The 27042-nt window shown below is 47.9% G+C and overlaps 1 long non-coding RNA gene across 3 annotated transcripts; it reads left to right on the forward strand.

Annotated features, from left to right (window-relative positions):
• Positions 1-686: 686 nt before the first annotated feature.
• Positions 687-26982, forward strand: LOC135241369 (uncharacterized). Of its 3 annotated transcripts, XR_010325978.1 has the most exons (4): positions 687-1616; positions 3045-3187; positions 22610-22923; positions 24474-26982. It is a non-coding gene; the product is annotated as an uncharacterized LOC135241369 (long non-coding RNA). The 3 variants fall into 3 exon arrangements; XR_010325980.1 differs by lacking the exons at positions 22610-22923; positions 24474-26982 and adding an exon at positions 4020-4724; XR_010325979.1 differs by lacking the exon at positions 22610-22923 and having other exon boundaries at positions 1048-1616.
• The last annotated feature ends 60 nt before the right edge of the window (positions 26983-27042 follow it).

Here is a 27042-nt window from a genome sequence, read left to right on the forward strand (position 1 = left end):
AAACAGGACAGGAAGCAGAATGGAAGCAGGTGCGAGCTGTGTGTGAAAATGTTCACTTCCTCCTTTCTGCGCACGAGAGGAGCTGGGGAGTGACCATGCCGAACCGAGCGCCATTGTTTGCAGATAGTGTAGGTAAAAAACGTTGCTAATTTCAGTGAATGGAGAGTAGGGAAAATTGAGTGGACAGAGAACGCTTATACTGCTCAGTTCATGAGTTGGATTGCGTGTTATTGTTCAGAAGAATGAACAAACTTGTTAAAAGTCTGGGATTGCAACTGTGGTTGGAATGAAAACCAGCGTACACAGAAGACTGAACTTGAGAAACTGTCATGAAAAAGTCCTCATTGTGAATTACATCCTGGATTGCCTTACCAGGCACCATATCCAGTTCATTAGGAAGGAAACACCAAATGTCTGACGACTGCATTAACACATGATTTGACCTCTGACCTCATCCATCATGATGGAACCCCACTTAGTTGTCATGGTTGCACAGTGTTTGCTGTTTGCCTCTTGTCCTAACCCTCTACTTATTTTCTCTTCTTCTTTTTTCTAGAGAACCTGAACCCGTGTACATCTTGTCAACTTGACATGAGGAAAATTATTTTGCAAATAAGATGGTGGAGAGCTTGGAACATACGATACAGGAGTTGGGAAAGATCAGTGGATGGTTCCGGAAGGTAAGATTAATATGGAAGGATAACTCAGATAGTTGCTCTGCTTGAGGTTAGTTATGAGAATTAACTAATATTTATTATGTGAGACAATTGCATTGTTCACATTTGATTTCCATGCCTTGTCTTTGATACATAGCAAATCTGTGCTAACCAGACCACATGAACTTGGGCCATAGAACTGTTTTATATTACCCTTCATGGAACAATGACCTAAAAATAAAAAAAAGTTTTGGCAACAACATTCTACATTCCTTCACTGGCCTGATAAGATGAGTGGGAGATCGCAGAGGGAGGGGGATTACCCCATCTTTGAAAAACAACAGTGAGAGCCATTTTGTCATTCCTTCCCGTCAAACAGCTGTTGTCGTCCAATCAGATTTCAGATACGACTGCTTAAATCAAGCACGAAGCTGTTCTGCCTGGGAAAATAGTTTGTTTTGGTGCTCCCATTGTAATCACAGAATTGTGACGGGATTGGTTTAGTTCTGATCGCTGCATTAGGACACAATCCCCTGCTCAGCGAGCGTCAGTTTGTCATGGCAACAGTAAGCGGCGGTTCAGTTTGAGAATCGGAGCCAGATCAACCGCAGTTTGAACAAGTAATAAAAAGAGGCCTTAATTATCCCTTGTCTCTCGGTTGTGCCATGTCCAGGTGCTTTGTTTTGCATTTGCATTAATCCAAAGGCAAGCCTGCTGTACTTAGCACAACGCGTGCCAGTTCTGATTTAATAAAATACGACTGGAGCAATAACTGTGATTTAATGCTGGCCTGCAGGCCTCATGGATCAATCTCCCATCTAATCCAGATTTGACTGGGAGCGGAGCGATAGAATCTCATTCCGCGCTAAAGCCAAAACCGGCGAGTCTTACGGGATTTAGTGTCGTCTTTTCCGGAGGATCTGGACTTTTGAGAGAAACCACCTTGTTACTCAACAGATGGTGAGTTTCCTGGAACCTCTCCCATATAGTGCGTGATCCACAATGACCCCAACTGTATCTTAATGCGTGGATCACGTGCCTCTCCGAAGTCAATATCCACACTAGTTATATTAAATAATGAAATGTGCAACTTTCTTAACGGTGTAATAGCAAGGGCTTTATTTAGAAAGCTTTTTAAATCATTAAATCTGCAACTACAATTTAGAAGTTGCGTCTTGGAATTGCGCTTCCGTTTTTCTTTAACGCAAATAGTTTTTTTATTTTCGACAGTAGCTGAGAAGCGTGTGTGATTGCGCTGTGGCACTCCACGGCGACTCTGAGCCCATTCATAGGTGTGTGTGCAACAGAAGCCGGAAAATTCCTCGGTGACGGGCTACTCATTTGACAGCATTCCAGGATGTGTATGAACCTGCCGCTTGTCTGTGCGCACCGAGCCGACGGCGTTCCGGCTTCTGTTCGAAAATAACGTGTTTCTGTCCGAGATGCTGCGTGCTGCCGCGGCACAGACGTTCACTGTGTCTTTCCCAATGCAGAAGACACCCCTGGCTAGACAGAAAGGAGAACTGCGCCTTACGGTACACGCAGCGTGACCTTTGAATGCATGGCATTGTTCAAATAGCTTCCTTGTTTGTCTCAGACCTACGAAATAAAAAACCCAGTATTTTCAAAACTGCGGCAGATCTACGTTGTTGCTATGACACGTTTTTCCGTGCGCACAGACAAAAAATTGTTCTTTTGGGATGATTCTTGAAGAAGCCCTGCGCGCAATGATTCGTGATAAGAGTGTTTAGCATTGATGCAGAGAAATTACAACAAAAGGAATGGCATTTAAAAGCAATGCCCAGGTTCGAGGTTCTTTTTGAGTTGAAACCAACTCAAATGTCAAGAGAAGCAATGAGACAGAAGTGATGTAAGCGTCTCTTTGCTTACATTAGATTCATGGCACGGCTTTCCTGGAAGTCTGAAGAATACTGCCTCTGTTTCCAAGTGAAGGTTCCCAGTCTCATAGTATTTCATTTCATAAATATCTTCAGGGAGGATTTTACAGTTTTGTAAAATGTCTGCCGAAGATGAAAAAAAACCCTGTGTGATACCGGCTCGGTACATCCAGTCCTTTTAGAAGAGTTTAGTTTCCACCTCGATAAGGTTTTTCTGAGCCTGAGTCAATAAACTAGGAAAAAAACCTAAGATTTTAGTTATTTAAAGATCTGAATGACGGCATTCGTAGATTGCCAAGATGGCAGGATGTGGTGCACACACAGTGAGAAAATGTGGGAGTGTGTGTGTGTGTGTGTGTGCGTGCGTGCGTGTGTGCGACAGTTCATACGTACATGGACTGACAATGTGTGCGTGTGTGAGCATAAGTGTACATACGTACGTGTGTGTGTGTGTACCTGATTAACCCCATTAGACCACCTCTCCCCCCAGGGCACCAAGACAACAGATGCCAGGTGTTTGGGTTCATCACTAATTCATATAATTTGGAGCCCCCCCCCCCCCCTGCCCACATAGTGATGACGTGCTCATGATGGACTGCCTGCGGGGGCCTTCCCAGAAACCATTGGCTTAGGGTATGAATATTTAACACATTTTACATTTACCCTGTTTTGCCTCAGGTGTGTACTGTATGTGTGCAAACATACACACCGTCAAGGAAACCTTTGAAGGATAGAGGGTTTTGTGCATTATTTTTGTGTAACACTGTAAACAAACAGTATTTCATTCTGCATACAGAAATATAAGCATGAGGTTGATTTAGTCTGTATTGAAAGCCTTGCGGCCCCCCCCAGCCCATCCCTCCAGCAGCCGACCCCCCCCCCACCCCACTCCCGCACTGAGAAATTTCACCCAGCAGCCCTGAACAGCCAATCAGCTGTGTGAGATGAGTACTCCTCCAGCATTATCAGCCTATCTGCTGCTGTACTGATGAGTAAACAGACAGGGATTGAATGCAATGCACATCCTGTTTCGCACTAGTTTACAGTTGAGACTTAAACTTACACTTAAACCCAGATGTGGTGTGGATGCGTTTTAGGTGGAGGAGATGTGGAGCTTTTTTTATACCTCTTTATTTACCATATGTGTGCTGACATATTATTGTACTGATTAACTATACAAAAGACTGAGAAATGCTAGAAGAACTGGTGTCCTGTGTTTCAGCAAATACAATAGATGTAAAAAAAAAAGTATTGCATTTATCAGTAAAAGAATATTCCACAGTTTACGGGGGGGGGGAGGTGTTTTGAAGAGAAGGCCCCTCATTTAGAAACGTTCTCGCTTTTACTATTTTATGTTTTCTGTTCTGTAAAAAACCCTGCGTGCGAAAGGTCAGGCTGTGCTTCCTGCTGGCCGTGCAGTCCGTGGTTCTCTGTGAGGATCCTCTGTTTCTGTCCACTCCTCCAGAGGACAGGGCAGTAATATCCCTCAGAAACCACACCCGAAAGGTCAGAGGTCACGACTCTTCACATTCGACTCTTCACTGCTACAGTCAGCCATCTGGCTGATGTCCCCTGTTATGCGGCCTGTAAGAAACCACTGCACTTGTCCTGTCGTCTCTGGGGCCTGTTCTGCAAATGTCACTTCCACTGCAATCGGGCAACTCTCCTGGGACAAGACAAAGTAGTTCTTTTTTTTTTTTTGTTTTGTTTTGTTTTGTTTTTTCGAAAGTTGATCAGTATTTTCTTATTTTTATTTCCCCTTCCCGGAGAACATTTCCTGGTTAGCACAGAAAAGATTTACAGTGGTGAATCTATGCGCTGCATGGCCTTACAATCTTATAGTTTAAGATGTTCGTATCCAGAGCAACTGCGAAAAATGGAGACCATCAGTAATATGCTATAGCAAACACTTTCTTGTTTGTTTCTTGAATTGATTGACGGATGGGTTCATTGATGTTGTTAAAAGCTGAACTAGTGTTTCCACATGTCTGTAAAGATCACTACTGGTATCAATATTATTAACTGCTGAATGAGTTAACTAGCTTTTCTTTAATAAGAATTCTATCTCTGTATTCGTTCAGAAGTTTTCAGTTGTGGTTTTGTCTGGATTCCCCCTTCCTTTTGATTGTTTATTTATATGTGCATTTACGTATGTGTGTCTGCGCGCGCGCTTGCATGCATGTGTAATTTTCAGTCAGAGGCTACTGTAAACAGTTACAATTGAAACATTTGTTTCATTCCACAGTTATTGAATTACTGCCATGAAACTTGGACCTTGACATTTTACCAGTTCTGTTTCCCATGCACAAGTCAGTGAATTGTGTGTTTACAGATTTTCTTTTCTAAAACCAACAGAAACTTATATTTAAAGAACGAAGTAAAAAGCTGTCCTTTTAGGAATGTGATTTTTTTTTTTTTTTTTAATGGCCAGCGAAGTATGTGGTTACGCAATTTTCACGTCTTAGCAGGGCTTAAGCACTTGTTTAGGAACCCAAACAGTAATGTGGTCCGCTGCTCTCCCGTCTCTGCCCGGCTACACTAATCATTAACATTCCGCAACCGTGTCCACATTCCGCAGTGGAACAGCCTCGCTGACGTTCACGCACTTCCGCGGCCTTGGAATCCCTGTCTAAAACTGCGTTCGCTTTTCCAGTACAAATTTTAGTTACAGTACAGTTCTGTTTGGTTATGCTTTGCTTTTTTTTTTTCAACGGGGAAAAAAATAATTAAATGGAAGCAGAGGCTGCAGATTTTTTTCTTGTCTCTGAAGGTCTGAAGTGTGTGTTAAATTGCAGTCACGTTTTGCAGTTTGATTGATGTGAAAAATGGCTGGGATGAATGTGGTCGTATTCAGCCGGGCTCTGCGGAACTGGCAGCTATGAGCTGGGTGGGAGCTTCAGAATGTAAAAGCATGTGATGGTAAAGCAGATAAATGACAGGTTGGAAATTGAAGAGAAGTATTCAGTTCTACAGCCAGTCCCTTTTATCCCTGTGTTATTAGAGCCCTGTGCTGAGAGCTCTTATCCCTGTGTTATTAGTGCCCTGTGCTGAGAGCTGTTATCCCTGTGTTATTATTGCGCTGTGCTGAGAGCTGTTATCCCTGTGTTATTATTGCGCTGTGCTGAGAACTATTATCCCTGTGTTATTAGAGCTCTGTGCTGAGAATTATTATCCCTGTGTTATTAGAGCTCTGTTCTGATGCTGAGAATTCTTATCCCTGTGTTATTAGAGCCCTGTGCTGAGAGCTCTTATCCCTGTGTTATTAGAGCTCTTATCCCTGTGTTATTAGAGCTCTGTGCTGAGAGCTCTTATCCCTATGTTATTAGAGCTCTGTGCTGAGAGCTCTTATGCCTGTGTTATTAGAGCTCTTATCCCTGTGTTATTAGAGCCCTGTGCTGAGAGCTCTTATCCCTGTGTGAGTTAATTAGGAGCCTTATCTCCCTGTGTTGATCTGAGCTCTTATCCTTTACCTGTGCTGAGAGCTCTTATCCCTGTGTTAATAGACCCCTGTGCTGAGAGCTCTTATCCCTGTGTTATTAGAGCTCTTTGCTGAGCTTATCCCTGTGTTTGGAGAGGCCAGTACCACTGTTGAGTCATACTGTATCACCACTGTGTGAAGGTCGTGCCTTCACTAGGACTCATTTAGTTGTGGGAGGGGCTCTTAAAGGGAACTTGCATTAGTGTAGAACGGTAAGAATCTTTCGATAAGGAGGAAGCCTCTGTACAAGCAGGCCTCTCTGCTGCAGAAGGAACAAACAATAAATAAAAAATAGGAACCATTGCATGTGATCTTCAGCACGTCCATCGCATGTGTTGCTGCAGTGATCTTCAGCACGTCCATTGCATGTGTAGCTGCAGTGATCTTCAGCACGTCCATCGCATGTCTAGCTGCAGTGATCTTCAGCACGTCCATCGCATGTCTAGCTGCAGTGATCTTCAGCACATCCATCGCATGTGTAGCTGCAGTGATCTTCAGCACGTCCAGCGCATGTCTAGCTGCAGTGGTCTTCAGCACGTCCATCGCATGTCTAGCTGCAGTGATCTTCAGCACGTCCAGCGCATGTCTAGCTGCAGTGATCTTCAGCACGTCCATCGCATGTGTAGCTGCAGTGATCTTCAGCACGTCCAGCGCATGTCTAGCTGCAGTGATCTTCAGCACGTCCATCGCATGTGTAGCTGCAGTGATCTTCAGCACGTCCAGCGCATGTCTAGCTGCAGTGATCTTCAGCACGTCCGTCGCATGTGTAGCTGCAGTGATCTTCAGCACGTCCATCGCATGTGTAGCTGCAGTGATCTTCAGCACGTCCAGCGCATGTCTAGCTGCAGTGATCTTCAGCACGTCCAGCGCATGTGTAGCTGCAGTGATCTTCAGCACGTCCAGCGCATGTGTAGCTGCAGTGATCTTCAGCACGTCCAGCGCATGTCTAGCTGCAGTGGTCTTCAGCACGTCCAGCGCATGTCTAGCTGCAGTGATCTTCAGCACGTCCATCCCATGTCTAGCTGCAGTGATCTTCAGCACGTCCACTGCATGTGTAGCTGCAGTGATCTTCAACACGTCCAGCGCATGTGTAGCTGCAGTGATCTTCAGCACATCCGTCGCATGTCTAGCTGCAGTGGTCTTCAGCACTCCAGCGCATGCTGGCTGCAGTGATCTTCAGCACGTCCATCGCATGTGTAGCTGCAGTGATCTTCAGCACGTCCACCGCATGTGTAGCTGCAGTGATCTTCAGCACGTCCGTCGCATGTGTAGCTGCAGTGATCTTCAGCACGTCCAGCGCATGTCTAGCTGCAGTGATCTTCAGCACGTCCAGCGCATGTGTAGGTTCGCCATGACTCGCCTGCACTGCTGCGTGGCTGCCAGGGGTTTTGCGGCTGGGTGGCATTCATGAATCACACACGTTTTCAGCCCCGGCTCTTTGTGTGAGTGAGACTGGGCAGGGGGAGTCATTCTTCCAATACCCCCACACCCACCCAACCCCCCTCCTCCCCCACCCCCCGACCCACCCCGTCCACCTCCTCCAAACAACCACCCACTGCACCCCCTCCACCCACCTCCTGCCCACAACCCCGTCTCCCCCATTAGCATATCCAGGGTGGGAAAGCCGATCCCGCCATTGTCCATATGATTGGAAGACACAAAAGCCGAGGGTGACAATCGGCCAATGGGGAAACACCCTGCGACAGCTGCCGCGCTTGGCGAATGAATGCCAGATATTTCTCCTCAATACAACCCTTTGTATCTGGAATGGGGAAAGGGAGAGAGAGAGCGAGAGAAAGAGAGAGAGAGAGAGACAGACAGACAGATAGAAGAGGTGAGGGCATTTCTGTGGGGTTTTTTTTGCGCTGGGGGAGGAGGAAGGGGCACTGGGGAAATTTATTTTTTTCCCCCCCACCATGTCATGTCCTGCCACACAGAGCCTGTCACGCAAATGTGCCCGTTACTGACATCTCTATTGTGTTGGATGAAGTAACAGGGCTGCAAATAAATGTTAATGCGAGAGCCCTAGCTGCTCCACGATGGCTCAAGTCCAAGTCTGTTTCTTACTTCAGTGAACAATTAGACCCACAAAGTTCAAAAATGGCTGAAAATAAATAACGGCTGAAAGTTTAGGAGTGATAGGAGTGGTTTAAGCCACAGGCCTTGTGGCTTTGTACCGTCCCACCGTTGCATTGCATGTGTCATCCAAGAAAAGCATCCGGGACCAAGCTGTCTTGCGCAATTCAGAGCTGGCAAAAAAAAAAAAGAAAAAAAAAAAAACAGCCTACGGACATCCATTTTAATGTGTAACATTTCACTGTGTCAGAGTTCGGACGAACAGCCATATTCAAGCTGGATCAAAAATGCACGACCTCTCAGGGCCAATGCACCGCATCTACTGTGTAGTCAGGTGAAGGACGTAACCTGCGTTCTGTGATCTGACCACTATATTACTGTACATTACTATATTTATGTGCAGCTTTACTTAGTACTTAATATGGACTTATGAGGTGTAAAAAAGGGTATCTTATTGATGTAAAATTCTTGAGAAAGAAATGTGTTTTGCTTTGCTCGGATCACATGACCACTTATTCCTGTGCATGCACTTTGTACTGTTTTTGTTGGCCAGGTTCTATAAAAGTAGTTATTGTTCAAATCCGCTGACACGGCTTGGTCTTTTACCAACAAGTGTGCTTCTATTTCTGTCACATCAGAAGCAAGCAAGAGCCTTTGATTTAAGTCTTAAATGTCTGTAGCATAGTTAGCGTTTGGCTAGAAGCCAGTGACACTTGCAATAGGATATGTCCTGTAGACGTGAACAAGTGACATGTGTAATTTGTTAACTTTGACACTGATTTTGCTGTTAAAGTAATGGTATGATGTTCTGTCTTGATTAAGAGGGTTTAGACTAATCATCAGGTCCAGCATAGGGTACGATCAAAGTTTTCAATGGTCGTATTGGAAATGAGACATTATACAACATGAGAAGTTTTGCGGTATGCATTATACAGGTATCAGATGACAAGGAGTGGTTAACAATGTAAAAAGAGGACTGCCCCTTGGGGCATTTCAAAGGATTCATTCGATAGCCTGGCATTACAGTACATTCTGTTGTGGGTGGGAATAGCAGGTCTTGGGACAGGAAGGGAAAGTCACCCGACTGGTTTGCAGAATCCCAGGGCACAGGTGAAATAATGGCTTAGCTCACAGCCTCCAGCTGCAGGCAGAGCTGGTTCTTTTCCCCTTAAATTACAGGTGGGAAATTGGGCAGTCATGCCGTACAACAGTAAATCACACTCCTGCTTCCATAGCATTAAGATAACCCTATACCTGCCTCAACTGCACACACAGTCCCCATACTACACCCTAAATCATTAACATGACCCTATACCTGCCTCAACTGCACACACAATCCCCATACTACACCCTAAATCATTACCATCACCCTATACCTGCCTCAACTGCACACGCAATCCCCATACTACACCCTAAATCATTAGCATCACCCTGTACCTGCCTCAATGCAACAACCCCATAACACCTAAACCATTAACATGACCCTAACTGCCACTGCACCACTTCCACACCCTAATCATTAACATACCCTATCTGCCTCAACTGCCACCAATCCCATACTACACCCTAAATCATTAACATGACCCTATACCTGCCTCAACTGCACACACAGTCCCCATACTACACCCTAAATCATTACCATCACCCTATACCTGCCTGAATAGCACATGCAATCTACATAATGACATGACATAACATTAACATAACATCGCATTAGCATAATAGCAGTATTAACATTACATAACGGTGAGAACAGGCCGTCCAGCCCAGCGATGCTCGCCACTTTCCTACCACTGAAGAGTACCTTTGTGCTTACCGTTTGCCTGCGAAAAACTAGATGGTATCTCGCCCCGTATCAAGTCTGGTCTTGAAAAGCCCCCGGCGTTTCTGCCTCTACAACATGACCCGGGCGAGCTATACCTGCTGCATTCCTGACCCTATAGCACTTTAAACCTTCCCCCTGAAGCCCAGACAACACCTCGCACCACCTCCTGTATCACTGACCAGTCGGAACTGTTATCTGGACCCGTTCAGTGCAGTTGGTGTAACCGTTTGAGAATGACACGCAGTGTAATGATATTATTTTTATACTTAACAGTTAGTTTCTTAACAGTCGATGACTGCTGAGGGTTGTAACGCTTGAATAAATATATGTGGTGTGGCCGCTCCATAGTTTTTTTAGAAAGCACACAGTTCCAAATAAAAGGGGGGGAGGAGGCTGGAGGTGTCTTCCACAGTAAAGTGTACTGTGGAGCACAAGGGGTGTGTGGGGTGTGCGCGAGCGAGACAGTACTTGACCATATTAGGATGTGAAAGTATGTGCTCTTTTCTGCGTTGGAATTCACCATTTCCCCAAATCTCAGTAAAACACCAGTAACCCACTCGCCCTCTGAGAGAGATACAGAGAGAGGGAGTGAGAGAGAGGGAGGGAGAGACAGAGAGATGAAGAGACCGAGAGGGAGAGAGAGAGATGGAGAGACAGGGAGGGAGTGAGAGTGAGTGAGTGAGACAGAGAGAGGGGGGGAGAGAGACGGAGAGACAGAAAGAGAGGGAGTGAGAGAGAGAGACAGAAAGAGAGGGAGTGAGAGAGACAGACAGAAAGAGGGAGTGAGTGAGAGAGGGGGGAGTGAGAGAGAGAGACAGATGGAGAGACAGAGAAAGAGGGAGTGGGTGATTGAGTGAGAGAGAGAGAGAGAGAGAGAGAGAGGGAGAGATAACAGGCAGAGACACATACAGTACGCATGCGTTTTTAAGGGTTGCCAACGTGGTTGTGAGGCAGGAGGAGTGATGAAGGCCTGTAAGCCAGGCTGTGGGGCAAACACACACACACACACCGTTACCGCTGACAGCTGAGCAGATTGACGGTCCCGTACATTCTGTGCACGTGCGCTGCACGTTTTAACAGTGCAAGTGTGAATCTGGTCACTTTCCAAGATTCAAAAAGTGGGGGGGGGGTGCAGGATGCGTAGCGATAGCCCTGCAGCGTCGATCGCAATCTGACAGATTTATTCGCGAGATTTGGGGAGCCTGTCTGAACACACAGCAGCCTGACGCTAACAGCATTGGGAACGTGCGCTGGTATCTTCCCAATACGAAGGCAGCAGGCTAGACTGGCGTCCGTTTGACAGTTGGAAAGACAGCGACAGCTCTCTGGGCGTGGGCGTCGGCCATGGTGCGATAGGTAGCCTCAAGGCTCGGAAAGGAGGGAGGAATGGGGGTGGTTACTGGGGGGGGGGGTGTGGGTGGGGGGTGGGGGTGGGGGGTAATTTGGGAAAAGCGGGCTCCCTTGGGGTTGTCCCCTCAGGATGGGAATGGGGGTGGTGAGGGCGGGAAGGTCGACACCTCAGACATCTCTAACCTCTGACAGAATAAAATAGGAGGCGTGAAAAAAACGTTATTAAAGATGTTGCGGTATAAATATTAACATTATGAAGGAGGTGCTCGTTCTCTTCTGTGTCGTTATCTGGGAGTGGGTACGTTTCCTGTCCCGTTGCACGTGATCTGAGGCTGGCTCTGTAATGCCAAAACGCTGCAGAGCACCAGCAGGCACACAGACAGTGCTGGCAGGGCATCAGCAGAGCAGGGCAGGGCAGAGCAGAGCCGGTGGGGGGTTTATACAGGAAATTGAGTGGTTAGACATCCGATTCGCTACCATAATAGCCCAGAGACTTTGAACCGGCTAACGTGGAACAGTTCTGTCGCTTCCTTTTTAATATACTAGCAATTCACGTTATGCTTTTTTAATTAAATCGGCGCATATACAGTACATCATGTTATGGTGGTGGTGTTTGTCCTGTTCCATATAATTTATATTATTCCGTTTTTTTTTTTTTTTTAACTCTCAAGCGAACTGCATTGTGGGACAGGGCAGCAGACAGTTTGTCAAAGAGAGTTCCGTGCCAGCTAGACGAGAGCAGTAGGCTGTCTGCAGCCGGTGAACTTGGAGCAGACCAGCCAAACACAGCCTTTGTGCTCAGTCGGGGGTGGGGTTGGGGGGGGGGTCGGGGGGGGGTGGGGGGGTCGGGGCAGGGGGGTGGGGTTGGGGGGACGGGTCCTGTGTGATTATTAACCGGCACGGTGATCTCACCGGCCTAGAATGTGAGCAGGTCAGCTCCGTGACTAAAGAAGTGCATGAGCTGTAAGGTGGGCTCTTCAGCACAGGGCACTTAGCTACCAGATCAGTGCTGTCTTACACAAAAAAGGAGATGGGGGAAAAAAAGCTTTATTTATTTATTTTCTTTCTTTCTTCTACCTCGCCTTCTCCGCCTCACCTACACCGCGTCCTTTTGTTCTTGAGTTTCAGTCTGGTTAATCCCTGCAATAAGGCCCCTCTGACCCCCACAAACCGGGTTTTCTTTGCTTCGCCCCCCGTGGGGATTTTCTCGCTCCGCTTGTGTAAATGTGAAGCGATATCGACGCGAGAAACGAGCATCGAGTCGCTGCGTGCGTTTCGCGGCAAAAAAAAAAGACCGCTACAGCAGCCTGGTTTGAAACGAAGTGAAATTATTCGCGCGCGTCGGATTTGGTTTTCCCCTTATCGATTTCGACAAGTGCGCTCCGTGGGCCCTGTCCGCTGGTCTGAGGTTCGCACGCGCGAGTGGCCCCAGCCGTCTGCGTGTTTTTTTTTTTTTTTAAAAAGGTGGTTGGTAGAGGACGGCTGGCTTCCTGTCGCCGCCGCCGCTGAGACAGACGGTTCAGCCGTGTTCCCCTGCTGGTTCTCAGGGGCCCGAATTACCCTCGGACTTCGCTTGGAATCCTGGGAAACGGCCCGTGTGTTTGTGTGTGGCTCAGAGCGGCGTCCCAGGATGAGGGGCAGGAAGTGTGAATGCCTGCGATACAGGCGCTGTTTTTGAAGTCCAGGCTATTATTTGTTGAAAGAGCAATAACAACACCAGAGCTGTTGTAGGCCTTTTTTTTTTTTTCTCCCTGTTTCCTGCTATTTTTTGTTGTCTAATTTGGAATGTTTTATTTTTACGTTTTTTTTTTAGTTTCATGCTTTCTACACAGTCGGCGGTTCATTGTCGTTGTTAATGTTTCCCCAGCGCACAAGACGCGTATAAATTGCGCACTTGCGGATCAAAATGAATGGTGGTAATTAGCTAATTGCACAGCACAGCCAAACAGAGCTTATGTTAAGTGGCATAATGCACACAGACAGAGCCTAAGACAAAGGAGACACATTTCATAAACCCAAGCTGATGCAATACTTCACTGCAATCTGTGGAGGGCCCAAACCCTGAACGCAGCCTAGTCAAATTATCAAATCCTTGACAACACCTACGGTACTGCAATCTTTCCACAAGGATAATTCGGGGGATTTTGTTTCCCAATTGTTTTGGCTGAATTGTGCAGAATTATGTAATGGAAGGCTATGAGCCAGACAACAGCCATCAGGCCAAAAACAAGAGGCTGTAGCGTTGTTCAGCAGAGTGAATGTGGATGCTATCGAGCTGATTTTGCCATCCTTGTTGCTGCGTATGGTGTACCTGATCCCTAAAATATTATTCATTTGAAAACAGCAGGCACTGCTGCGATGTAGTCTGTATGTGTCTGTGGTTCTGTGCACCCTTGGAACAGTGCACTGGAAGTGTGTAGATTTTAAGGGACAGCACTTTTTTCTGCAGAGTCGTATGCCAGTGTAGCTATGAATAGCACCGGCTGCGCTAACACACACGAAACGTTCTCACAATGTCACCGCAGCGTTTTGTCAGCGTTTGTAACATTGCCGCGTACTTTGCAGAAACACAATCTGCGAACTTTTTCAGGTTTAGCCGGGGGGTGCAGCAACGAGCAGCACGGAGCTGTCTCAGACCGGGACAGGAAGTGTGTCAGACCGGGACAGGAAGTGTGCCGATAACCAACCCCCAGGTCTCCTTTTGTCACATCGCGTCCTGTCTGTCTGCCTCGGCCCCTCAGTGGTCTTCGTGCGAGTGAAAGTTGACGGAGGACGCATTGTTTTTTTTTAGCTTTTCGTACAAGTGTTGCTGACTCAACCGATTTCCTCATCTGAGATGCTCTTTCTCTGCCTCGTCTTTGGGCCTCCTGTTAAAAAAAATATATACACATATATACACAAATATATATATACACTTCACAGATCTGTGACTGCTGTGGTTCGTCCATTCCAGCTTTAGACGAAAGGGTCCTTGGTTTTGACGCGTCACACAGCCCTGCGCTGCCATTTTGAAAAGGAAGCTACAGGTGTTATTAGCTGCACCGTAGCTGAAATCGTGCAGCAACCGCAAACATATGTTTTCTGTCATCTCCATGAAGCATTTTCCTTCACAATTTTTTTGACATTGTTAAAGATCAGATAAATTCGATATAGATCAGGTATAGCGATTCCCCTACAAACCCGTCCTGTATTTTCAAGCGGACTTTGGAAACAGTGGAGACCACAGTGCTCAGAGTCGGGCGCGGTATACGATTGGTTGGAACAGCGAATGGAACTTTGGGTTGACGTGATGTGAAGTGATGTCACAAAGGAGACCTGAAGGCTGGTTATCAGCACGCTTGATGAATATGTCAGTCAGGTGGTTTGTGGGATTTTTTTTTTTTTGTCAGGCTTGCCAGTGGCTTGTTCAAGTGCTTCTTCAGGGCAACACAGCGTATCTACTGTGGGGTTGATGCTCGTCGGACCTTCCTTTGCTGTCCGGGCCTTGTGAGCCAGAATCCCCCCGCACACCCCCTCCCCCACACCACCCAGCCCTTTCCGCTGTCCGCTGTGTGACTTAGCGGCTGATGACTCACCGTGTCAGACGGCTCATTGCCAGTATAGGCTGAACGTCGCTCACCATCCCTCTGCGTGCCGCTCTCTGCAGTATGGATTTTCCACACGCTGCATTCGCTGCACCGCGGACGACGGCGGGCGATGCACTGGGGGGGGGGGGCGGTGACAACGTGTTTCTTGTCTCATTTTGGCCCCTCAGAATTGCAGAAACGGGACAGGTCCGTGTCACGCTGTGCACACGCCTCGCGTTTGGGCTCCCCCGCCCCCCCTGCCCCCGCCCCCGCCCCGATGAGGCTGTGGGACTGCAGCGCTGCCGCGGCGTGTGAGAGTGAGGTGTGTGTAACTGCGCTCCCCCGGGGTGGGGCGTGTCAGACTGCGGTGAGGAAGTGGTCGCAGGCAGAAGTTGATTTTTTGCCCTGAATAAAAACGAGACTGAAGCGCTCCAAACTGGGTGTTTCAGTTAATTCCTCATCGAGAAAAATACTGAGCGAATGTGATGATATGCAAATATAAACCCGCCTTTCTCTCTCCCTCTCTTATTCTCTCTTTGTGTCTCTCAGTTTATCTCTATATAATTGTGTGTGCGTGAGTGTGAGAGGGAGTTGTGCGTGTGTGAATGTCTGAGTGTATGTGTGTGTGTGTGTGTGTGTGTGTAAGTGTATGTGCATGTGTGTGGTGTCGGTGTGTCTAAGTGTGAGATCGAGTGTTTTTTTGTGTGTGTGTGTGTGGGCGGAGTGTGTGAGTCTGTCTGTGTGTGTGTAAGTGTGAGATTGAGTGTGCGTGACTCTGTGTGTGTGTGTGTGTATGTGTGTCCAGATGGAATGCCCACACCATCCTGCAGCCCAAGATGGAGGAGTAGACAGGAGAGCAGAAACAGCTTATAGCCGCTGACAGGCGCTCAGCCTGCATGCTGAGACAGGTTCTTACGCATCGATGTCCGAGGCATTCCTCAGAGACCTCTTACTGCTGGCTGCTGGGAGCTAAAATGGAGCTCTCCAAAAATTCCTTACAGAACAGGTCTCCAAAAAAAAAAAGTAGATATGCATGTTACAATAATAATAATGCATACATGTATACATCATGGGGTATAATTTGGAGTCGGGGGGGGGGGGGGGTCTTGCGAATAATTTGAGCTATAATCGTAGTGTAAATTTGACTGATGTGTTTTATTTTTGCCACCTGGCCACACTCGGGGCGATGGAGGCAGAGAGAGAGGTGTGAGATGAACTGGGAGGGTGCTGTTCTAGCAGCTACTTGCACACCGCAAGGCAAGATGAGACCAAGATAGCTGGGGTCTGTGCAAGCTGCTCACTGCAGTCTCTGGTTTACAGATCGTCTTGTGCAGCTAGGATGCGAAGCCTGATAGTAATGAAATGTTTGTCTTTTTCTCCCCCAGTGGCTTAGTTGGAGCTTTGCTGGGTAATGTGCAGAGCAGTGGGCTGCTGGGTAATGTGCAGAGCAGTGGGCTGCTGGGTAATGTTCAGAGCAGTCGGCTGTAGAGCTAGGCCACACTCAGAGAATGTCTCCCTGGGGACTTCCCCGTCCCCCTCTGCAGCACCTGCGAAAAATACTGAACGTGCTGTGTGTGTGTGTGTGTGTGTGTGTGTGTGTGTGTGTGTGTGTGCACGCGGGTCCGTGCTCGTCTGTGTGTGTGTGTGTGTGTGTTACATTACATTACAGGCATTTGGCAGGCACTCTTATCCAGAGCGACTTACACAACTTTATATAGAGCATTTACGTTGCATCCATTTATACAGATGGAAATATACTAAATTAATGCAGGTTAAGTACCTTGCTCAAAGAATCAAACCTATGACCTTTCGGTTACAAGCCCAGTTCCTTTCCCACTATGCTACACTGCCGCATGTTTGTGCATGTGTGTGGGTGTCTGTGTGTGCGTGTGCTTGTGTGTGTGTGTGTGTGTGCGTGTTTTTGTGTGCTTGTGTGCGTGTGCTTGTGTGTGTATGTCTGTGTGTGTGTGTGCATGTTTCTGTGTGCTTGTGTGTGTGTGTTTTTGTGTGCTTGTGTGTGCGTGTGTTTGTGTGCTTGTGTGTGTGTGCGCGCGTGTGTGTGTGTGTGCGCGCGTGTGTTTGTTTGCTTGTGTGTGTATGTGTGTGCGCGCATGTGTTTGTGTGTGCGTGTGTGCATGCGTCTGTGTAATAACACAGGGCTCTGTACGGTTGGATCTCTGGCTGTTTTTCTGCTCTGTTTCCGTCCCTTGGCACTGCACTGTTTCCTCCTGGGAGCTGCTCTGGGAAGCTGACCCATCTGAATCTGCCTTCAACTCTACTTCACATCCATGACCTCTGACCTCCTTGGGGATGTGCAATGCACGCTGGGTAATTTAGCATCTAGGTTGACCTGCTCAGTTCCTTTTTTGGATGATGAATGCATTGTCATGTGAAACCTCTATATACAAAAATCTGTGTGTGGTGTGTGTGTGTGTGTATGTGTGTGCGTGGGTGTGTGTGTGTTTCTGTGCATCTGTGTGCATGTCTGTGTGCTCTCAGTAGGGAAGTGAGACAGGTAACAGGATGTTGCTGCCTCTGGGATAAATCCACACCTTCCACATTAACAAAACCTGTTGCATGTTCTAATTGTATTGCTGCTTTGCAGAAGATCACATCCTCTACAGAGCCATCAAAACACTCAGTGTAGCGCTCGGTGTAGCGCTTAGTTACATTACATTATAGGCATTTAGCAGACGCTCTTATCCAGAGCGACTTACACAACTTTTTACATAGCACTTTACATTGTATCCATTTATACAGCTGGATATATACTGAAGCAACGCAGGTTAAGTACCTTGCTCAAGGGTACAACGGCAGTGTCCTTACCCGGGATTCGAACCTGCGACCTTTCGGTTACAAGCGCAGTTCCTTACCCACTGTGCCACACAGTATAGCACAGTATAGCGCTCAGTGTACAGTATAGCGCTCAGTGTACAGTGTAGCGCTCAGTGTAGCGCTCACTGTAGCTCTCAGTGTACAGTGTAGCGCTCAGTGTAGCGCTCACTGTAGCTCTCAGTGTACAGTGTAGCGCTCAGTGTAGCGCTCACTGTAGCTCACAGTGTACAGTGTAGCGCTCAGTGTAGCGCTCAGTGTAGCACTCATGTACAGTGTAGCGCTCAATGTACAGTGTAGCGATCAGTGTAGCGCTCACTGTAGCACTCAGTGTACAGTGTAGCGCTCACTGTAGCTCTCAGTGTACAGTGTAGCGCTCAATGTAGCGCTCAGTGTAGCACTCAGTGTACAGTGTAGCACTCAGTGTAGCTCTCAATGTAGAACTCAGTATAGCGCTCAATGTAGCGCTCAGTGTAGCTCTCAATGTAGAACTCAGTGTACAGTGTAGTGCTCAGTGTAGCGCACAGTATAGCTCTCAGTGTACAGTGTAGCGCTCAGTGTAGCGCACAGTGTACAGTGTAGCGCTCAGTATAGCTCTCAGTGTACAGTGTAGCGCTCAGTGTAGCGCACAGTGTACAGTGTAGCGCTCAGTGTAGCGCACAGTGTACAGTGTAACGCTCAGTATAGCTCTCAGTGTACAGTGTAGCACTCAGTGTACAGTGTAGCGCTCAGTGTAGCTCTCAATGTAGAACTCAGTATAGCGCTTAATGTAGCGCTCAGTGTACAGTGTAGCGCTCAGTATAGCTTTCACTGTAGCGCTCAGTATAGCACTCAGTGTACAGTGTAGCGCTCAGTATAGCTTTCACTGTAGCGCTCAGTATAGCACTCAGTGTACAGTGTAGCGCTCAGTATAGCTTTCACTGTAGCGCTCAGTATAGCACTCAGTGTACAGTGTAGCGCTCAGTGTAGCGCTCAGTATAGCACTCAGTGTACAGTGTAGCGCACAGTGTAACGCTCAGTATAGCGCACAGTGTACAATGTAGCACTCAGTGTAGCGCTCAGTATAGTGCACAGTGTACAGTGTAGCGCTCAGTATAGCGCACAGTGTACAATGTAGCGCTCAGTGTAGCGCTCAGTATAGTGCACAGTGTACAGTGTAGCGCTTAGTGTACAGTGTAGCTCTCAGTGTAGCGCTCACTATAGCTGTCAGTGTACAGTGTAGCGCTCAGTGTAGCGCTCACTATAGCTGTCAGTGTACAGTGTAGCGCTCAGTGTAGCGCTCACTATAGCTGTCAGTGTACAGTGTAGCGCTCAGTGTAGCGCTCACTATAGCTGTCAGTGTACAGTGTAGCGCTCAGTGTAGCGCTCAGTGTAGCGCTCAGTATAGCGCACAGTGTACAATGTAGCGCTCAGTGTAGCGCTCAGTATAGTGCACAGTGTACAGTGTAGCGCTCAGTGTACAGTGTAGCTCTCAGTGTAGTGCTCACTATAGCTGTCAGTGTACAGTGTAGCGCTCAGTGTAGCGCTCACTATAGCTGTCAGTGTACAGTGTAGCGCTCAGTGTAGCGCTCACTATAGCTGTCAGTGTACAGTGTAGCGCTCAGTGTAGCGCTCAGTATAGTGCACAGTGTACAGTGTAGCGCTCAGTATAGCGCACAGTGTACAATGTAGCACTCAGTGTAGCGCTCACTATAGCTCTCAGTGTACAGTGTAGCGCTCAGTGTAGCGCTTGGTGTAGCAGTCAGTGAAGCGCTCAGTGTAGTATTATGCAAACATTATGTTGACTCTAGTTTTCCTTCTCCATTGTGAAATTAAACAGGAAATAAAAGGAGGTAGTTCTCCCTTAGACTCATTCAGACACTAATTCTGAGTATGTATCCACACAAAAAAAAATCATTATGGCAGTTATGGTTCAACTAAAGTTTAAATTGATGATTTTAAATAATATGATTAAATATTTCTGTTGCACAACACACTTAATGCAGTGCTTTGTTTCTTTTGGGCTTTCGTCCTCTGTGACAGGTACACAGGAGACTTGAGCCTGAGCTTTGAAGCTTGGACTTGATTATACTTGTTATATCTAGTTTATCTGCCCTGATTAATGTCTTTTCTGCCTGAGAGAGCGGGAATGTGGGATCATGCGAAGATCACTCACTGTGACCCCCTTTCACAATAACAACACCAAACAGGACAGAATATCCCTGCCTCCAGGAAGGAGGCTATCAGTAGAATCCCATCTTTCACGCTTGCGTGAGAGAAGATTCAGTTGGAGAGAATGCGTGGTGGGGAGAGACTGTTATGAACCCTGACCTCTGAACTCTGGCCTGGTAAATTAGTCAGAACTGGAAGTAATACTTTTAGCTGCGCAATCTCATTAACGCGAAGGTGTGAGCAAAAGGTTTAAAACTGTAGCAATCTGACTGCTTTGCCAGATTATTTTAGAAAAGAGTACTGTATAGTGGGTGGAGCCTGTAGCCTGGCAGGGTGGCGTATAGTGGGCGGAGCCTGTAGCCTGGCAGGGTGGTGTATAGTGGGTGGAGCCTGTAGCCTGGCAGGATGGTGTGTATTTGGCGGTTGATTGAGTGGCCTGGGATCCGTGTCTCCTCGCTCTGTAGTGACCCTAGCCAGCTGATCGGTTGCTCGTGGTCGGGCTGCTCGCTAACGCCGCGTGTAAAATGGCTTCCTCGTATCTGCGCGAGCTCGCGGGCTGCCGTGTGACGAGGAGTGGCTGGCGACATTGCGTGCTTCAGAGGAGAACGTCCACCTGCCGCTTTCTCCCACGATGGCAGCAGAGATTGCGGCGGCTGAGCAGGGGGTGTGGTCTATACCGCTGGCCAGTACAAACTGGAGAGAAAGTGGAAGGGGAAAAAGCATTTAAAAAACAACCAAAAAAAAAAAAAGCGTGCACTTGTACACAATGACACAATGCCTTGCACATGTACACGAATGTGGTGCTCCTGTGGTGAGTTAAGCACAATTCCTCAAGGCGTGGTCGTGGAAATCTGAATTGTCTTTTTTTTTTTTTTCATTTCGCATTTCAGAAGCCAAACTGTGGGCTGGCCTCGTGGAGGCTCATTGAGCAAAATAGTATCAAACATACAGGTTCAGCCAGGTTCTTTTTCATTTATATATACTGTACAGTACCTCTTGTCAGATTACATATATTCACATGACAGACGTATAACTATCAGGTTATCAGCAAAGCCATTACCAAATCGGCCCATTTAACTTAATTTACCAGTGAGTTAGTGCTCTGTATTCGAGTCTTTTAGGAAGCTTCTGCTCCACACATGCACGTACACTCAGCTCTCACATAGAGTTCTCTTTATTTCTCCGAACATTGGAATGCAGTACAGGGGTTACAAAACCTTATGTTGCGCTCTTTTTTTGTTTTATTAAATTCTTTTGCCAGCGGATATTGCACATTGATCAATATTGCGGCTATGGTTACCATTAAGGTTAGCATTATTGAGCAGTAAGAATTCAGAACGCACTGAGGAGTTCCGGAGCATTCCGCCTGCTCCCGGCCGCACGGCACGCGGTGGTGGAGCGCGGGGGGGGGGGGGCGGGGCGGGGGGGGGGGGTAGGGGGGGGTAGGTGGGGCGTAAGCGAAAGCGCTGTGCGAGACTGATAATCTTCTCCTGTGGGAAACGGGTACGGTGAATGAGGACGGTCACAATGGGAACAATCAGCAAGGGTAGTCGTTTAAAGAATGGGTGTACACACATATTTAGCTGTGCCCATTATGGTAGTAAATTGCTCCTGGACACACCCCGCAGGTTGCTTTATACCCAACAGAGAACTTTTAACCCCTTCGGTGCTGGTGAGACGTTCGTTCGGCGGTCTCATGCCCTTGGGTCGGCTCGCCGCTCGGATTGTGTGTTACAGTGGAGCCAGGGCTGCGCAGTTATTACAGCTGCGCAGCTGTAATAACTGCGGCCTGCGCCGCCTGGCTGCGGTTAGCATGGGACTCGAGCAGAACTGTGCCATAGAAATGATGTGCTTATAATGGTGGAAACGGAGGCCGCTGCCTGTGTGTGTAGCGGATGTAGCAACATGGTGGCTACAGGCTGCAGGCCGGGGGGCAGATTCGTTTGTATTGAGAGTATTCAGACTGTCTGCACGCAAAAATGGAGATCCTCAGTACATGCACTCACGCTCATACATGCGTGTACATACACGCTTACACAGACACACACACACACTCACGCATGCGTGTACATACACGCTTACACAGACACACACACATGCATGTACATACACGCTTACACAGACACACACACACTCACACATGCATGTACATACACGCCTACACAGACAAACTCGCTCTCATACCCACACACACACGCTCATACACACACTCACATACATACACACACACACACACACACTATCTCTCTCACACACACACGCACACTTACACTCTCTCACACACACACACACACTATCTCTCTCACACACACACACACACACACACACACTATCTCTCTCACACACACACGCACACTTACACTCTCTCACACACACACACACACACACACACTCATACTCTCTCTCTCACACACACACACACACACAGCAATGCCCCGCTTTCATCATCTGTTTTGTAATTTCCTTTGGGTGTGGACATTTCTCTCAATGTGGGTGACACCATGAAGCAGAATGAATGCATGAACGTGTACTGCGGCCCCGTATGCCACAATCCGTTTCACTCACCACATACCTGCAGGGTCACACTGCAGGGCCACACTGAAGGGCCACACTGCAGGGTCACACTGAAGGGTCACACTGAAGGGCCACACTGCCATCCTGAAATACTGCAACTTAGAATCACTGAGTCTCTTCTCCCTTGTCTCTCTCTCTCTCTCTCTCTCTCTCTTTCTTTCTCTCTCTCTCTCCCCCCTCCCTCTCTCTCGCTTACGCTGCAGAGATGGTCCCGGTGTCTCAGACAGTAATCGTCCCTGTCCAGACAGTGTGTTTTCTGTGATAATGGAGCGCGGCGGGTCAATAGGCATGCATAATGAATGGATGAGGAAGTGGGGTCCATGTGCTGCTGAGAGCTCATACAGGAAGGAAGGCCGTTAACGTCTCGAGAGCGGAGCCTGCGGGGAGAACTCCTCCCACGCTGGCGGCGAGCTGCGTTGGAGGCTGCTTCTGACTGTCACATGGCACTAGTTAACCCAAACCAGAAACGAAACTTCTGCAAACTGACTCAGTGGCCCGTTATCGCCACAAAGAAGAGGTGAATCCGGCACCCTGTTGCCTACTGAATGTGTAAATATTTTTTTTAACTTCTTAACTGCCGGATGTTCATGAATGCAACGTACGATCGAAACGTACGTGCGGCGTACTTCAATACTTCTAGATTTAGGACCGCAAAAGTTATGTGAAAGCTCAGTCCCTCGGTGTATACGGGTGACGTGGTGACTCTGTTTGCTAAAGCAGAGGCCTGAAGCTCCCCTCTCCCCACCGCAGAGTCAAGCCACAACATGCATGCCCCGTGGTAGGCAATCACCAGGAAGCAAACACTTTTACTCCGCAGAATACCACGCATACAGCAACCTGATAGGTCCCAGTGCCAGAGGTGGAAAATCCAGGTTCAGGAAGTAAACCTTCTCTGCAGTATTTATTTATTTCCACCCTCCCAATCAGCTGGATTTGCTAGTTAGCACAGTTCTTCATTCAGGTGATAGAGCTAATTAGTGAAATTAATGGCTGAGTTCATGGGTGGAAGAAACACATGGCAGGACATTTACTTTCCGACCCCTGGATTTTTCCACCCACAAGGTGGGAAGTAAGCCGGCACATCATACAGGGGGATTCACGAAAAACGTTTCAGTAGAATGCATGCAGTATTGCCTTACTGCAGCAAGGAACTGCCCAGAATTGAAAATATGGCCCTCCGGCCATGGGTTGTGAACCCTGACCCCCCCCTGCTCCCTGCCCCCTGCCCCTCCCCCTCCCCGCCCCCTGGTCTGTCCAGGACCGCTCTGACTCTGCAGATTCTCCGGTCTGCGGGAGACCTAATGGGCTGCACTCAGCGGGGTCCGCCAGGCGGGCTGCGTGAGTAAGTAATGCCGGGCACTGGAGGGAACGCGCTCATCAAGGCGCCACCGTCTCACTCTGAACAACAGCAGCTCCTGCAGTATTCATGACGGGAGATGGGTGGGTCCAGGCTCAGTCAGGCTTTGCTGTACGTGGTGGGGCGGGGGGTGGGGGGGGGAGAGGTGAAGGGGTTGCGCAGATTTCAGAATCTCCAGAGCCACAAGTCTGGACCACATTACTGGTCCCATCACCGGCTGGTCCAGACACTCCATGCATGTATGAGCGCTGTCACTCTCTGTCACCTGGCAACAGAAACCACTGTGACACCACTTGCTGGTCCAGAGGCTGTCTTAGCGCTGTCACTCTCTGTCACCTGGCAACAGAAACCACTGTGACATCACTTGATCAGAACTACAGTGCAGTGGGCAAAGAGTATCAGGCCATGCATTTTATCGTGATTGGACTTCAAAATGAACAGTCTGTCATCACCCCATTTATGATTTATAGCAGTTACAACCCCCTTTAAGCACACATAGGACCAGGCTAAAATAATATGTACAGTTATTTAAATCTGTTAATTTACAGTACCATCATATTTACATAAACAACAATAAAGCATACACATTACTTTTTTTAAATGAAAGCGCAATCTTGGTGCAGGATCAGACACAGTTTCACACGGTCTTTGTCATTATGACAGTTCAGTTTGTGATTGCTTACTCTCCTGAATTTTCTTTCCTCCCCCAGTTGCTATGACAATGCCGTCACATCTAATATGTCTTGCGAAGAGACCAGAGGAGAAAAGAACCAGGCCACGAATCAGCCTCGCTGACTGTGACTACTCCCTTCTTCGTAAATAAACAGGTCGTCTCTATTAAAGAGCCGTGGCCTAGCGACCTGAACGTCAGTTTGTAGCTACAAAAAATAACTGTCCTTGACCCTGCTGGCTTACTGAAGTCTCTATGAACGATAAGAGACCATTTTACTGTGTACTGCGTGTCGTCTGAAAATATGAACTTCCCATTTGCTTGGATGCGGGACGAGGCCGCTGGTGCCCAGCGTCAGCCGCTTAGCGCCGGTGAGAGCCTCTGACCGGCTCGGCCCGCCGTCTCCCTCTCTGTGTTCCGTGGCCAAGGTCGCAGCTGACGCTGCAGAGGTCGTTCACGGACGGCACCCTGCGGCGCTGCCGGCCTGACCTCACCGCCGAGCGAGAGAGAGAGGCGGGGAGGACGCGTCAACAGCCAATCCCGCTCAGGCTCTGCCGCAGCGCTCGCCCTCGCCGTGTCTGCGCCGCTGTTCTGCGGCCGTGACATCGCACCGGGCGGCTGTGATGTCATACGGCACGTTACATCAGCCTGGGCCGGAGAGAAAGAGAGGGAGGGGGGGCGCTTCACTCCTGAGCGAACGATGCTGCTTCCACTTTCCCTCCATTCGACCGAGTCCTGACGAGCATTACGTCACCGCTGGACACAGGGCGACCGGTCCGCACTTTCACACAGGAGTCATTATACACGATACCAACGCACTCCGCCAATAACCAGACGCAGCACTGACACAGCCACCTCCACACAATGCTGGGATTGACCATGAGAAGGCAACACTGACATTGTGATCGCTACAGAGACCACTGTCGCTACGCAGCACTAAAAGACTATTGACTGCATACAAAACTGGCGACACCAATTGCTATATTAATATTTATATATATCTTACAGGAAAACTGATTATTATGCACAACACTGACACAAGCAGATTGCTACGCAAACTACTGATGCGTGATGATCACACAGAACAGCGGTCACTGGACAGGCCCATGGCTGGTCCCAGAACGTTCTGGAACAGGAAGAGATCAAAGCAGGTTTCCACACAATGCTCCTCCTGTGTTTATCTCCCTCCCCTCTGCCATTAAAATCACTGCTCAGCTCCAACCCAGGAGGCAGGATGTCTCTGACACAGCTGTTTCTCTCACAGTGATCCCTTCAGGAGTCTCCTAACTTGCATCGCAGCCGAGAGTCAGTTAGCTTCTTCAGCGAGAGAGTGTAGCGGATGCACGCACGCATGTGCACACACACACACACACACTCTCACACACACGCACTGCATACTCACACCGTTCACACCATACACACACACGCGTACTGCATACTCACACTGTACACACCATACACATTCACACACACACACACACACTCTCTCACACACACACGCACTGCATACTCGCACTGTACAAACCATACACAAACACACACACACACACACACACATTGTATATATGTATATATTCACTCTATGACTACTTGAGGGCCACAGACTCTCCGTGAAATAGGACTGGGTTATGCTGAGCACTACAGCATCTGTGTATATCGGTTTTCACGGTTAGTTTTTATTGTATATTACGCAATCGTCGGCACTTGCATCTGCTTGATTTAGGAAGGCTCGTACTCAGGTTTCTTACAGCTGGGTCCACAAACTGCTGTGGACCAGAGAGCGCGCAATGTTATCAGAGGTTGGAACAGCTAAAAGAAAGCAGAAATAAGAAACACAAGTGTTCCAGGAAGTAGATAATGGCATTTCCTGAAATAATTTGGCTTGGAAACGTATCAAAGTCATTTACAGCACATCACAAAACGGCTGTTGAGTTAAAGCATAATTACACAGTTTTATTTCACTTTGCTTGCCAAAAACAAAATTATAATGAAAAAATGTCATTGTAGATACCACATTTTTTTATTTAACAAAAAAAAACAACTGTAAACTGTCAAATCTTTACTTGGAAAAAAAGCAATGCAAATTTGAAACATTTGGCAGGGGGGAGTGCAGAGCAGCTATTTCTCAAGCTTTCCCATTTTAAGTTGGCTTTTAAAAGGTCAATCTTTAACTGCATTTTAAACTGCGACAATGAGTATCTTTCCTGTGCCGTTGAAATGCAAAAGCAGGAAATCAAACAGTTCAACTTCCTCCCATCCGTTTCAGTGAGCATTAGTAGACAGCGGCCTCTTGTGGCGGAGTGAAGCACTGCGGCCCGCGCACATTTCCTGTGGTAAAATTCCACTTCCACTTGGGTGAGATGTCAGAGAGCGAGCTGGGCAGCACGAGGGGTGTGAGAGCGAGCTGTAACCGGCTGTGACCGAACGCCAGCTCGCGCGTTGAGAGAGTCCGTTTTGCCGCCATCGCCATATTTTTTTTCTCGGTCATCTTGCAGCGCGAGAGATAATTAAATCTGTCAGAACAGCACACGGTGTGCTGTTCCAATAAACCAAATCATCGTTAGCCATTTAATTACAAGATGAATGCTGATTGCATTACTGTTGCTGGA

The sequence above is a fragment of the Anguilla rostrata genome, chromosome 15, assembly GCF_018555375.3.
Source record: "Anguilla rostrata isolate EN2019 chromosome 15, ASM1855537v3, whole genome shotgun sequence".
Taxonomy (NCBI): Eukaryota; Metazoa; Chordata; class Actinopteri; order Anguilliformes; family Anguillidae; genus Anguilla; species Anguilla rostrata.